This window comes from Dipteris shenzhenensis, chromosome 7 (assembly GCF_047967505.1).
Source record: "Dipteris shenzhenensis isolate YYH24624 ecotype China chromosome 7, Dip_SZ_1.0, whole genome shotgun sequence".
NCBI classification, from domain to species: domain Eukaryota; kingdom Viridiplantae; phylum Streptophyta; class Polypodiopsida; order Gleicheniales; family Dipteridaceae; genus Dipteris; species Dipteris shenzhenensis.
Window position 1 is genome coordinate 3,668,752 of NC_141602.1, and position 14,489 is coordinate 3,683,240.

Consider the following 14,489-nt stretch of genomic DNA (forward strand, 5'->3'; position numbering starts at 1 on the left):
TTGTATTCTGGGAGTTCACACACCAAAAGATATAGGTGAGCTTCTTTTGGATCGACTAAATCGGTACATGCTTGATTATGTTAAGGAAAGCTAGTTCATGGTATTCCTTTGCAATGTACAATTAATTGTGGTTCCGTATCTATAGGATAAAAGAGTATCATTATGTCATCCCTATGTTGCATGACAAATATCATGTTCGTTTGACAAAGTCTACATGCAAGGAGCCTCATGTACTACTAAGAACCATCTTGAGCCTCATATAGGGGGTGCAATTATGATGAGTTGAAGTAACAAATGAGTTCGACATATAAGTTTCAAGGGGGGAGGAGTTAACCATCTTTGGAGGAGGATGGAAGGCTAACAACAAAAAGGACTCATGCCTTTGGGTATGATGGTCACAAGTACATAAGGATATTATTCTTAGAGTAGTTAATGTAGTTGCTTCTATCACTTTCTATTGTGCACCACCTTTGTATTGCATCCATGACACAATCATAGATGGTGATTATACTTTCTTCTTATTTAAATAGTTTGAAGGCTTTTGGTTTCCAACCTTGAGTAAGGAAACAATGATGCCTTGGAGCAAGAGAGATTTGTCTTCATGTTCTAACACTACCCACCTTGAATTCTTTCATTCCAAAAGTACTGTGCAAAGAGAGGGATTTGATTTTCTAGCTCCAACCAAAGAATAAAGGATATCTCCAACCAAAAAGCTGTGCAGTACACAATTGCCCAATAAATAATTGTTAAATCATCAAACGGAAGCCTAGATTTGGAATTGTTTGCAAAGGAAACATTAGAACCAGATTAAAATCTAATCAAGATTTTTTGATGATTCAAGAAGGGGTAGATTGGGGATGCCTTGTCTGAAATTCGATGCTCTCACCTTCCCACCATGGCAATTCATTCCAAAGAGTCATAACAAGTTCAAAGGTACTTGCCAGAGTAGCAATGTAAGATGAATGCTTCCATATAGAAAATATTGCTTCCTTTTAAAGGAGGATGTCAAGTTTGGGGATACAAATTGATATAATGGTTCAAAAAAGGAAGAACATGCATAGATCATAATCTCAAGCAACCATTCAATAAAGTAACACTCAACCACCAATGATTTGGGATTAAATCCATCCCAATTCATAAACAAAACTCTCGGCACCTTGTATTCTAGGAGTTCACACACCAAAAGGTGTAGGTGAGCTTCTCTTGGATAGACTAAATAGGTACATGCTTGATATTGTTTAGGAAAGCTAGTTCATGGTATTCCTTTGCAATGTACAATCAATTGTGGACCTTTATCTATAGGGTAAAAGAGTATTATTATGTCATCCCTATGTTGCATGACCAATATTGTACTCGCTTGGCAAAGTCTACATGCAAGGAGCCTCATGTACTACTAAGAACCATCTTGAGCCTCATATAGGGGGTGCAATTGTGATGAGGTGAAGTAAAAAATAAGTTTAAAATATAGGTTTCAAAGGGAAGGGGTTAACCATCTTTGGAGGAGGATGGAAGGCTAACGACAAAAACAATATATGTTTTTGTGAAGAGGATATAGTGGTCACAAATACATAAGGATATTATTCTTAGAGTAGTTAATGTAGTTGCTTCTATCACTTTGTATTATGCACCACCTATATATTGAGTCCATGACACAATCATAGATGGTGATTATATTTCTAGAGACTACATACAATCTCGCCTTACAAAAATAACAAAACGTTTTATATCTTAGTACCAACTTGAGCCTCTGATACCCATTGTAAGGGAGGAATATGAGAAGATGCTCGCAATAAAAGAAACATGGAACCCGTGCCAAGAAATTGTAGTGTAGACTTCCAAGATACCAATGATTATACACCACATATTGCCAATAAGTCAACCTTAGACTGGTAATAGTAAATACATCATTTTTAATTATAAAGATCTTGATACTCATCGAGCTTCTCAAACTTCTAGGATCAAATTCTTTCTTGTTAATGTTAATAGTGCTTGTAGTAATCTCGCCGATTCAAGAGAAAAATGACTAAAGTTGTGTACAAGATCATTAAGATACACAGTCCTTGGAAGATTGCCTTCTTTGTTAATATAAGTTGCCTTGCAGTGAGATCTCAAATTTAATAATCAATGAATGCCTCCTTCCTTTTTTCAGCCTTTCCCACATGCCATGCGTTGTCAATTTGTGTATTGTAATTCCAAACTTGTTAAGCATGAATTTTTTGTATATTCTTAAGCCTATCTTATCTTTAAACCCATGAATATTCTCTCTGCCTCGATGTTGACCCCTTTGAATTTATTTTAGTTTATTATAGCCACCCATCGTGATATCTCCTTTGTGTGGGATTTTTTAGCCTACTATTCTCTTGAATCCTTTATATGGATATTTGTGTTGAAAAAGATTCTAAGCCATCTAACCCTAAGACCCATTCTATGCCTCACTTGCTTGACCTATGCAATTATCTTTCACATGCCTTGATATTGGAAGCTTGTTCTTCTTGCATTAGTCTCAATGCATTGTTCTCTTCGCTCAAATTATCCAAGGCATCAAACTCATCCAAGCGTGGCACCAAAAAAATAGGAATTGGCTTGTGTGTGCAAGATCCGCTTGAGGAGGATCTCCATGGCTTTGGGGTCCTAGACTTGGAAGGCATGAAATTCCCAAGAAAGAATGTGACAAGCAAAATGTAGGTGGGAAGATGAGGAGAACTAGAGCTCTCTTTTGTTTTTCATCTGAAAATGGATAGATGATAATATTTTTTTTGTGTGTCTAATCAAGACAACCAATGTCATCCTATCATAATAGAGACCAAAATTTCATTGGCCCCGCCATCTTTTGAAAATTTTAATATTAGATTTGATATAGTTTTGACACATGCTCAAGGGCATGAAGTCCCTCCAATTTATTTCCTCCCATGCTTGGGAGCATGGAGGGCATAGTCTGTGATTCAAGGGGATGGGGAAGGACGTTGCGGGTGAATCACATTGAGTGGGTGTCAACTGAAAAGTGGGGATTTGTTATGAATGGTCATGGTAAAGTCATAGGGAGCCACCTATGGATGTCGTTGAGTGGTAATTGTGTTGGGTGGAAAGGAGAGAGAGAGAGAGAGAGAGAGAGAGAGAGAGAGAGAGAGAGAGAGAGAGAGAGGAGTGTTAAAATTAACTGGCCTCCATTTTTCCCAATGTTAAATCTAATGCAGGATGTGATCGGGCGTATGTTAGACAAATAGGTGGTGGAGACAACATTTTAATGCCTCAATTGCAACTTAGTTGGACACAATTGTGTATATAATGCCTACATGTTGCAACATATAACGATATATACGTCCTTCACTTTTTCATTCACTTTGTCAAGTATGCCATGATGCATATTACAATAAGAGAGTGACATTAATATTCCACTAAAGCACTCAATCTTGCATTATGCATACTACTTCCATGCATCACGAGCTATAGGGAAAGCAAAGGCTTCATTCACACAAACTTGTTTTGTAGCTAACGATGTGTTCATAACAACTGATGATAGTGGTAGGCTTTCCTATGCCATTCTATAACTTGTGTTGACTAGGCTACTTAGGTTGCTTAGGTTCAATGACCATTGATTCTAACGAGTTGGTGAAGACACCTCTATACTTCCACAATTTCTTGGATTTGATGCTTGATTGTGACGTAAGCTAAAAATTTGACCTTTATTAACACTGCTATCTCTACCCGATGCACAAGTTGGAAAGGGCATGTGTGACCTTATAATTATAGCAGACGATGGGGTCCCCCGCATTAGAGACCCTATTGAAGGAGATATGCCTCCAAACTCTCGACAATGAAGAGTACAAGCAACGCATTGACATCTCAAGTTCACCAAGCCAGTGCTTACAGTGCAAATAGATGGTACATTTGGCTCGATACTGTTAGAGGGCCTCGACCAAGGCTCCGACTCAACCCCACCAAGAGCATAGAGTTGCCCATCCAAAGAGAGCACAGCACGAGTTTGGACAACAGATGGAACCCTAGCTACCCTAGGTAGAGCCGTCAAGGGGGGGGGGGACTAAGGTCAAGCGAAAGAAGCCTAATAACTAAACTCGAAAGAATCATAGGCGGTACGCCAAAATCCATGAGCGCATGCGCATAGAGCGTGCAAGGGAACCCTCTTCAGTCTACCCCCAAACACTAAAGGAGGTGTAATTCTTTGATGTGGATCCTCCAGTCGAGTCGAAAGCTACCTCATGCCACTTCCCCTCCTCGGCCTCATTAGCCCTAACCCCCCCCCCCTCCGCCTCCCTCCCATCTCCTCCTCCATCTAGCCTCCAAGCCATAATTTCACTCCAAAACCCTCTAGCACTCCAGTGACCTGGAGGCTTCCTCATTTCACTAGCAACCCACTTCTCCTCAAGATAGAGCCTCTTAGAAGGCTCAAGGAAAAGAGGGTTTGTTTGCCAAACTTCCCAAGTTTGAGGCCCCGCCCAGGGCAACCATTGTCGAGGCGAGTTTTGGAGGCTCAAAACTTGGAACTACTTGGAGATCCTAGATGTGTATCCCCTAGCTTTAGAGGTTACGTTTGGACCTTGCAGCTTCAAAAGCGGGGATCCATCGATGTGGTTGGATCCCGCACTCGGCCTTTTATTTTGTCTCTACAAGAGAGGAGCAGTGGACCTCGTCTCTATTTAATTGCATGATGGGAGAGCAACTGTACCGCATCATGGAGCAATGGACCCGCAAGGGATAGAGCTATGGCTCAACTATGGTGCTTCAATAGCCTTTCAACTACACTTTATAGCAGAGAGACCAAGTGCAAGCTTGGCAATAGTAGTGATTTGTTTGGTGCAACAGGTGATCAAGTATCTGACTTCTTGGACGCTACAACTATTTGCCGATAGGTTTGGGGCGGATTTATCCTTCATGAGGGCATGGAAGGTGTGCATGGAGTATGACAAGCCCCTGGTACACAATTGCATAGACAAAGACTACTCTCCATCCAAGCCCCCTTCCAAGTCACAGAAGTTCAAGCTTGTGCTACTCATACGCAATCCCTATTCTCTCTATCCTCCTCTCTATGAGTTGGACCATGGTGAGTTGCAACATGCACAAGCTTCACGATCGTGCATGTACTCAGCCACAACATGTGATAAAATTGCAAAGGGTAGTGGTAGGCTAGATAATGGATTTTATCTTAATTCAAGAGTATATGTTCTCAACATCGAACAACAGTCGTCGCCACCACTTGCTCCCAAGATGAGGCCTAGGGCCACAGCCTAGAGGTGTGGCCCCCGTCATAGGCTATAATCATCCCTCCACATACACAACCATGTCATATGCAAACTCTGAATCCAATATGTCCTCATTGAATCAGAAGCCTTATCTCGTCCAAACCTGCAGTTCGAGATTGCAAAACGTAACCTAGCATCTCAGTTACGAAAAGGAATAGGAAGGGAGCAAGGGGGCGACCTTGTCGTACCAATGAGAAAGAGAGACGACCTCTCACATGTAGCCACCAATAAGCACTTGGCTCAAACTTTTTACATACATAGCTGAAGCGCCTTTGATCCATTTGTTTGAGAAGGCCAACCTATGCATCTCGACCTTGTTATAAGCATTCTCAAAATCTATGAGAGGACAGTTAAAGATTGCGACTCCTCCCAAGCCCAATCCATCACCTCCCAAAAGGTGAAGATGTTGTCGAGGATGCTTGCACTCTTGGGCGAAACCCGCTTGCACATCGTGAATGATGTCTGAGAGGTGAGGTCTCAACCTTAAGCTCAAGACCTTGGCTAAGATCTTGTATGCGGTGTGCAATAGGGTGATCGATCTCTACTGGCAAATGTCCAACCTATCCCCTCCCCTTGGGATAAAACAAATCCAACCCTGACTCAAAGATTGAGGCAGTGAACCTGAGGTGAATCTCTCTTGACAAGCTAGCCGCAAGCAGGCTCCCAAAAGGTTCGAAAGAACTCTGGGATCAAACTATCCTCTCCGGGCTAAATCCATCTTCTTGAGGGGTGGTATGAAAAATTAGCTCGTTGAACCTTTATGGCTTGAAGGTCACTCCTTGCACTCTTGTATCGATCATTGAGCCACTGGTAGCCTTGGTCCTACTCCTTGAGTCTCTCTCTGGATGCTACGTCACATATATAAGCTCTCTCTACCTCCTATAGAGTGTACTGTCGTTCAAGGGCTTGGGACTTTTGCTCCCCACTACTCTAAAGTGCATCTGACACCCAAGAAGCCCACTCGTCTATGGCACCCTCTAGGTACTGCCAAATCTCACCTACTGCTTATTGCACCTCTTCTTGAAGAAGATCATCTCGGATGCCAACCCCTTGTTGGGGAGTCCACGATAAGGGTGCTCAAAGTTAAGCACAATAGGAGAATGATTTGACATAGTATGCTTGCTTGAATGCTCGTAGAGCACCTCGTGCAATGCGCAATCTCCAACGTAGAATCTATTGGGGCGCTCCAATAAACGTTTTATCATACCTTCTCTAGCTGAAGGAAAGAAGGAGGTTGCTACTCTATGGAAACCATCTCAAGGAAAGCAACATCTCCCTGCCTGTTCTCTACAAACTCTAGGTTGTTGAACTTACCTCCAATGATCCAAGAGTCAACGTCTAGGTGACAATGGATTAACCATCTGGTGGTGCTACCTACAAATGAGTGAATACACATTCAAGACCCCAATCTTGGTCTCACCTACTCGAAGGCCCATGAAAACTGCTTGTCCTATGGTCACCTTGCACTGATCAAAGACTTCAAGGGTTCCCAAAATGCGGATCGTCAAAAGAGCCTTGACTATCTATTGTGAGGCCTTAATTGCTCAGATCAAATGGACCAAATTTGCTAGGTTCTACGAAAGGAAAGAGGAGGTTTAGGAGATCCAAGATTGGAGGGATGACTTTTTTTTCTACTGGATTTAGAGGGGAGCAGCGCAGATCCCTCCTAAGCAAGCTAGTTGTGTAGGGTCTCACCCCAAGCGCAAAGCCTTACAAGCTTCTACTTTAGTGGGGACTTCTTAGCAATACCCCATGTACAGGGGATCAATGGCAACAATTTTATTATTTGATATTCTTTTAGGCCCCTCTCAAGTAGAATGGCTCCCCATTGATGCAGAGTTTGTGCAAGGTTTGGTAGAGACTGGTCAATGGGTTCATCTGGGCTTATCCTCACTACAAGGAAGAGTTAGAGCATTAGCCCCTTTTCTAGCACCCGGAGATTCGAAATAAAGATGGTCTCATGCTTAGACATCAAACTCACAAAGGATGCGCCAAGTGACAGTGGCCCACCCAACTCCTTTGGGGCATGGAGTAGGCTCCCCACAGAGGCAAAGGGACAATTAAAAGCCCCCTCTCATCTTTGAGGGGCAAGACAATGGTTTGAGAGAGAGAGACAACCATTCGTAAGTCATGGTGGAAGCACTTTAGACTTAGATATTGTAGCTAGGTTGCACATTGCAACCTAGTCATGTGCCAACGTCATGTTCCACCTGCGACGACTACTTTGTTCACCATTTAGCAAGTTAACATCTACACCTTGCACCCCACATGGGAGCGTCTGTTAAAGGAGAAAGCATTTCTATAAGGCTTAGCCTACATGCATTTCTTATATTTTTGTCATGAGGGATTCATTGGTTGTATAGTCCTTATTCCAAAAGATTCCAAAGGTAGTTAGCCGAGTTCATTGGAAATAGGGTGGTTTTCTTTCAACTTTGTTTCGATTTCGTTTGCAATGCTGAATACCATATGGATAGCTGACGTGTATCGTTGATTGTTCCAAGCACTAATAGAAGGTTACTTTCCCTAGGGGAAATTTTCCTTTTAGATGGTGATGCTCAAAATGGAGTAGATTCCTCCTATATTTCAACATACATTATTCAACATGTAATTAGAAGCAACAAGGAGTTGCTCTTGCCATTTACACTTTAAAAGGTGATGATTTAAGTTAAGTTAGCATTAGTTTTATCATTAAATAATTAGAGAGTTAGTTTTATCATTAAATAATTAGAGACAACACACTTAATCTACCCAAGTATCACCCATTGAATCTTTGTGTTCTTGATTTGGGCTACATCACCTATAAGTGGGAATTTCATTGTATCTACCATGCCTACTAAATTCTATCATAGTTTTCTAAAGGGGCTTGTAAAATACGACAACATTTTATAGCAATTGACCCAAACTTTACATCAACTTGAGATTTGTGAACTCCTTGAAACTCTCATCTCCACTAGGCCAAGTATTTCCACATTTGCAATTTGTTCTCCTAATGGATAGTTTTAGGACACTAGTACCCTGTGCTCCTCAATAGTGGTCATGGATTTTTGAATTGGCATCGACTCGCACTACCAATGCTTGACTCAAAATACCTAGTATTTGAAATCCTTAGTTATTGGACTTTGTTTGCCTGTCTCTAGTGTAGAGCCGCACTCCTACCATTGAGACCCTATGGGTGTTGCACAATCTTTTTAGTAGCATCGTACAAACCTTTCTACTCTACTTGCTTTTTGCATTAAGATCAAGTTACCACATAAGCTCATCTTAGATGCCTTATATGCATCCGAAGGGAATGTTATGTCAACTGTGTTACTTCGGTTAAGGATGGGAGTTGCGATAAAGATGTCACCAATTGGACAAATGGCACGATAAAGGACATGCCTTCAACTATTAATACGTTGTCAAAGTGCAAGGATCCTAGGCCAAGCAATAATTAAGGGAAGCAAGGGAAAGCCCGTGAGGGGAAAAAAGATGGACTGAGGTCCAAAGAAAGACAAATGGTACCATATGCCATACAAGAAAGTCAAGGGAGGAGCCTTAGTAGACTGAAGATACAAACAAATGGTGGAGCTTGGTTGAGAAGATATCTAGTTGCAAATTCCAAAGGTTTTTAGAAGGATGTATGATGTTGGGGATCCACAAGGATCTGACTATCAAGTTTACAGCTCAAGGTTGTGGACAATGTCCAATACTAAGGAGGTTATTCTGAGCTAGTAAGCATAGTAACCAGATAGTCCATGATGTACACACAAGAATCATTGCATTCTTGTGACATCCTGAATGAGGATGAAATGGGAGCAAGGCACCTACACTGAACTAGAGTGATGGGCTCGAGAACGATGCCTCTTGAGCAAGAAAGAACACCACCACATGGGCCCAGCCACATTGTCAAGAGACAAAGCAGACGTTCATCAAAACGAGTAATTAGAGGCAACCAAGCAATAGCTTCCTTGAAGGCACTTTCTCCTCATCTTTGTAGTTAGCTCGAGAGCGACATAACGAGAGCTGCTATGCATGAGCAACTAGATGTTTGCACTGAAATGTTATGTTCATAGTCCATGTTCCCCTAAAACCAGTGCACGCCAAGAAGATCGGCCACAATATCAAGACGAATTGGAGTAAATTGACCAGGTTCACATCTCCCCATTCCAATCAATGATGCTAGGATGGCATTCTAGAGAGCACATTTCCTCCACTTGATCAAATAGTATTTTATCAATATCTCACTGTACAGACAATTCCAGCTCCCTTACATTGATTTGAGATAGAGGTGAGCATGAGTTTGTGCCCATTAATAAACCTTGAATTGAGGCTATGCACACTATAACCCGAAGGACGTGTCTGCCCAGTGTTTCAAGACCAGCACATATCCCACAAAATTGGCCAGACATGGGGATATTCAAGAGACTTGTGGCCAAACCAAAAAACTGACAACAAGCGATCACAAGTTCCTTTCAGGGAAAGAGTCTTGGTGGACACCGCCACGAGACAGTTATTTACCCCCGAAGTCCTCACAATGCCGCCATGTTCCATAACAATCTTGAAGCCACAAGAAATTGAACCAATCAGATCAACCAAATATGATATTAACACATCACATTTAGCATTCAATGAAAGAAAAAGACCAGATCAGAACAAAGATTCCAAAAGCCATATGCAGACGATCATCATCCACGGGGAGTCATGAATCCGATTTGCTTACTATGCCAAGGAAAACCTCAGGGCTACCAGGCCATGGTGGACCAGGCAAACTAACATCAAATCTAGCTACACTTGAGGCCAGCTAAGAAGACATGACTAAATAGTTCCAAAGCTGTTGACTTGATGAGCCCAGACATTTTCAATTACCTACAGCCAGGCAGACACAAATGTCAGGAGCACACTACTCCCAAATTGGAGACTGCTATGCTGCATCCAGAAACTGCATCTTGCAACCACATGAGCTATAATTTAACCATGTTTGATTGCTAGACACTACAATGCTTAGATGTGCCAATACAGCACTTGGAATATGCCTCTCCTTAAAGGTGGGGCACATGAACTAAGACCATGTTAGAAGACAGTAGGCACCCCGAATCAAAATCACTCACACTATTCCGAGACATAATGTCATTGCAACCTTGGCACCCTGATTTAAGATGGACATAATACTGCTCTAAAATAGCAAGATTAACGATCCATAGAAAGGCAGATAGGCAATATAAACATTTGGCACCTGCGCAGGGTATCAGTTCCTCACACTTCTGTCATTTGTTAGTCTCATTTTCAAAAAGACAATATCAGCAAAAAGACTAGGAAATCAAGGCTCCTGTTTCCTTGATGTGCGCTTTCTCCAATGAGCTCCACCCAAAACTAGTACAGCAGTCATTATCAATTATGGTCGAGCTAAGTAACTTGATCTAGTTAATTTTTAAGAAACAACACAGAGAGGACTCAAATGCCTGCAGAAAACTGTTAAGGACCTTAGCTGGAATCTGAAGTGTTAATATTCTCCAATCTAAAAGACTTTCAGGAAAGAAAGCCAAGCCACATTTATGAAGGTAAAACCCCAAAAAACTGAGCTTAGATTGAGGCTAATCCGTCATTTATCATCTTAAGAGATGAAACATTGCACAAACGCAGACCAGCTGAATTCCTCAGGCGAAACTCTGTCATCACCCCCAAAGGAAATGAGAATAGAGCAAGCTTCCAACAATGACATCCGATCACCCTCCTCAACACAGCCTGTACAATCTTAGCCAAGGACCTAGATATTAGACCACTGCCTTCTAAAGTGATCTTTTCTTGGCTGACACAACCTTATCTCAGGTGGGGGAGCAGCTCAAGTGCCCTCATAAGTCACCCATGCAATGATGTGCAAGCTGATACGTATTTCACAAGGCCTTGCCAACCCTCCCAAAGCCAAGGTTACAAAGGAAGACAAGCATGACCTTGCATTCTTTTGCCACTAAAAGGATACCACCTCTATCCTTCACTGTTCAACAAAGCCCCAATATCACGAGCATACCGCTTGTCGCAGTTTGGTACAAGAAGAATCTTTAATAGATCGACTCCGGTAAAAGAATGTTGACTTTGGTTAACTAGAATAAGTTTTTTTTTTTCCAACTTTTGCTTTGCATTGGTAAAAGCGAACTGTGGGGACGCCCACAAGGGACTAGGATTAGTCCAAGAACTAGGAATGCATGCATTCGGCTAACCTTTAATGGGTTAAAGTGTTGGTGTTTGTTTAATTAATGTGTAGGACTTGGAAGAGTGCTAAAAGGCTCATAAATGATGGAGAAAGTGCCAAAAAGCAAGTCCCACAAGGCAAAAAAGCACTAGGAAGATGGCGTCCATAAATGTGGGATTCTTAAAAGGCCATAAAAGCTCCCAAAGTGTGCAAAAGCAAGAAAGCTTAGCTTTTTGTACAAAGTGGCTTTAGAAAAGCAGGTCTAGCTTTTTGCTAGACAAAGTCTATAAAAGAAGAGCCTTGGAGCTCCAAGATCATTCAAGAGTACAAATTGTACTCAGCTTCATGCTCTTCTCAAAGCCACTTGTACAAAGTTATTCCCGATTGCAATAAAGACCTTCGGGAGGGTTTCTGTCTCTTTTTCCCCTTCCCCCTGCCTCTTTCATTGCTGTGAATCTATTCTATTGTCCCCCCTCAGTTCCCAGATGGTTGTATGAATGATTGCAGCGCCCTAATCCCTATTTCTTTGCACATGCAAGCTGTTAGAGAGAGAGATCCTGCAGCGAATTGTTTTCCAGCCACTAGGAGGCAACCAACTTGCTGGGAATTGGATTTCCAGCCTTTTAAGTGTTCCAGGTCTGCTGCGAACTGATCCAGGAGGTCAAGTTTCTGCTGCGAATTGCCCACCAGCCTTCTAGTAGCTGTGAATTTGTTGCAGAAGAGATTTTGGGAGTCCTTGGAACTGTTTTCAGTGGTATCATAGCCTAGGCTTGCTGTTTTCCTTGGCAGCAATGATTCCAGGAAGGCCCAGCCCATCAACCATTTGAAAGAGGGTTGCAGTTATTCAGCACAATGCAAGTTTATCCATAGCCCCAGCTATGGCTACGGAGGAAGGCAGTTCAGCCACTAGATGACCCAGTAGGAGACATCCTATTAGACTCAATGAAGATCTCAATGAAATATTTGAGAAGGAAAGAATCCAAGAGTACCAATCCCTGAAGCAAATGCCTCAATTTCAGCACTTGTTCGAGGAGATGATGACTAAGCAAGTTTCTTCTTTCCCCAAAGAAGAAATTGGCTGCAAGCTTCCTCCTATTTCTAAAGAATCTCCTCCGCAACCCCATGCATCAGGAAAGTGTTCCGAAAGTTCTCCTTCAGTACTATGCTAATTCAAAGAAAAGAGGAAGAAGTCCAAAGCCCCATAGAAGACGGAGCAGAAAGCACAGACGAAATCTCTCAGTTCCAGCCCATCTTCTTCCACTTCTTCTTCTTCCTCTTCTTCTTCTTCTTCTACATCTAGAGAGCATTCTACTAGTGGACACAAAAGGAGAAGATCTAGATCAAGAAAAATGATTTTTAAAAACGGAAAGTCCGTCAAAATTACTACTTTTGATAAGTATGGGGCAAGTGAGAAGCTTTGAACTTCATCCGACAGTTTGATATAGCTTTTCAACAAGTCACTATCATGATAGGTCAAAATTGAAGATTGTAACCTCCACCTTACAAACAGTGCCAATGCATGGTGGGGAGCTCTTCTTGTGGCAGATGAAGAACCCACAAGGTGGAAGGACTTCAAGAGCAATTCTTGCCAAAGAACTTTTCCATATAGCTCAAGCAAGAGTGTCCATGACAGCCATGGATATGGTCGAGACCTAGAACCGGAAGTTCTTTTCAGCTTATCTCCATATTACTCTCATGGAAGTTCTAGAAAAGTCCAAGGTTCGGAGATACAAGGTCGGTTTGCATCCAAGTATTCGTACCTAAGCATTGAATGCAAGACAAAGCATCGAGATTTGATGCATTCAACCTCAATGGTCGAATCAATGAAGAAAGATCTGCTATGGTCGGTAGCTGCCTTAAAAGGCAAGGCTGGGAACATCATCAAAAGAAATACAGCCCCAACAACTCAAGGACACAAGTAGCTCTAGTTTCAAAAGCCGAAATGTCCATCAAAACCCTGCAAAGGAACTTCATCCAGCAGTTCGATATAGATTCTCAGACAAGTCAATATCATGAAAAGTCAATATTGAAGATTGTAACGCTCCACCTTACAAAGAGTGCCAGCGCATGGTGGGGAGCTCTTCTTATGGCAGATGAAGAACCCAAGATGAACTTCAAGAATAGTTTTTCGAGCAATTCTTGCCAAAGAACTTTTCCATATAGCTTAAGAAAGCATGTCCATAACAACCACACATAGGGTCGAGACTTAGAATTTCAGCTCATCTCCATATTACTCACTTGAAGGAAGTTCTAGAAAAATCCAACGTTCGGAGATACACAGTTGGTCAACATCCAAGTATTCGTGCCTAAGTAAGCCTTGAATGCAAGACAAAGCGCCGAGATTTGATGCATTCAACCTCAATGGTCAAATCAATGAAGGAAGATCTGCTATGGTCGATAGCCGCCTCAAAAGGCAAGGCTAGGGACATCATCAAAAGAAATATGGCCCCAACAACTCAAGGACACAAGTAGCTCCAGTTTAAAAAGCCGGAAGGTTCATTAAAACAAAACAAAGGAACTTCATCCGACAGTTCGATATAGCTTTTCAAACAAGTCACTATCATGAAAAGTCAAAATTGAAGATTGTAACCCTCCACCTTACAAACAGTGCCAATGCATGGTGGGGAGCTCTTCTTATGGCAGATGAAGAACTCAAGATGAAAGGACTTCAAGAAATAGTTTTTCGAGCAATTCTTGCCAAATAACTTTTCCATATAGCTTAAGAAAGCATGTCCATGACAGCCTCGAGACTTACAATTTCAGCTTATCTCCATATTACTCACTTCAAGGAAGTTCTAGAAAAATCCAAGTTTCGGAGATACAGGGTTGGTCAACATCCAAGTATTCGTACCTAAGTAAGCATTGAATACAGGGTTGGTCAACATCCAAGTATTCGTACCTAAGTAAGCATTGAATGCAAGACAAAGTGCCAAGATTTGATGCATTCAACCTCAGTGGTGGAATCAATGAAGGAAATGACGGTCAAGAATAGGTTTCTGATTCCTCACATAGATGACATATTGGACAGAATAAAAGAGGCCACTATCTTTACTCGAATCAATTTT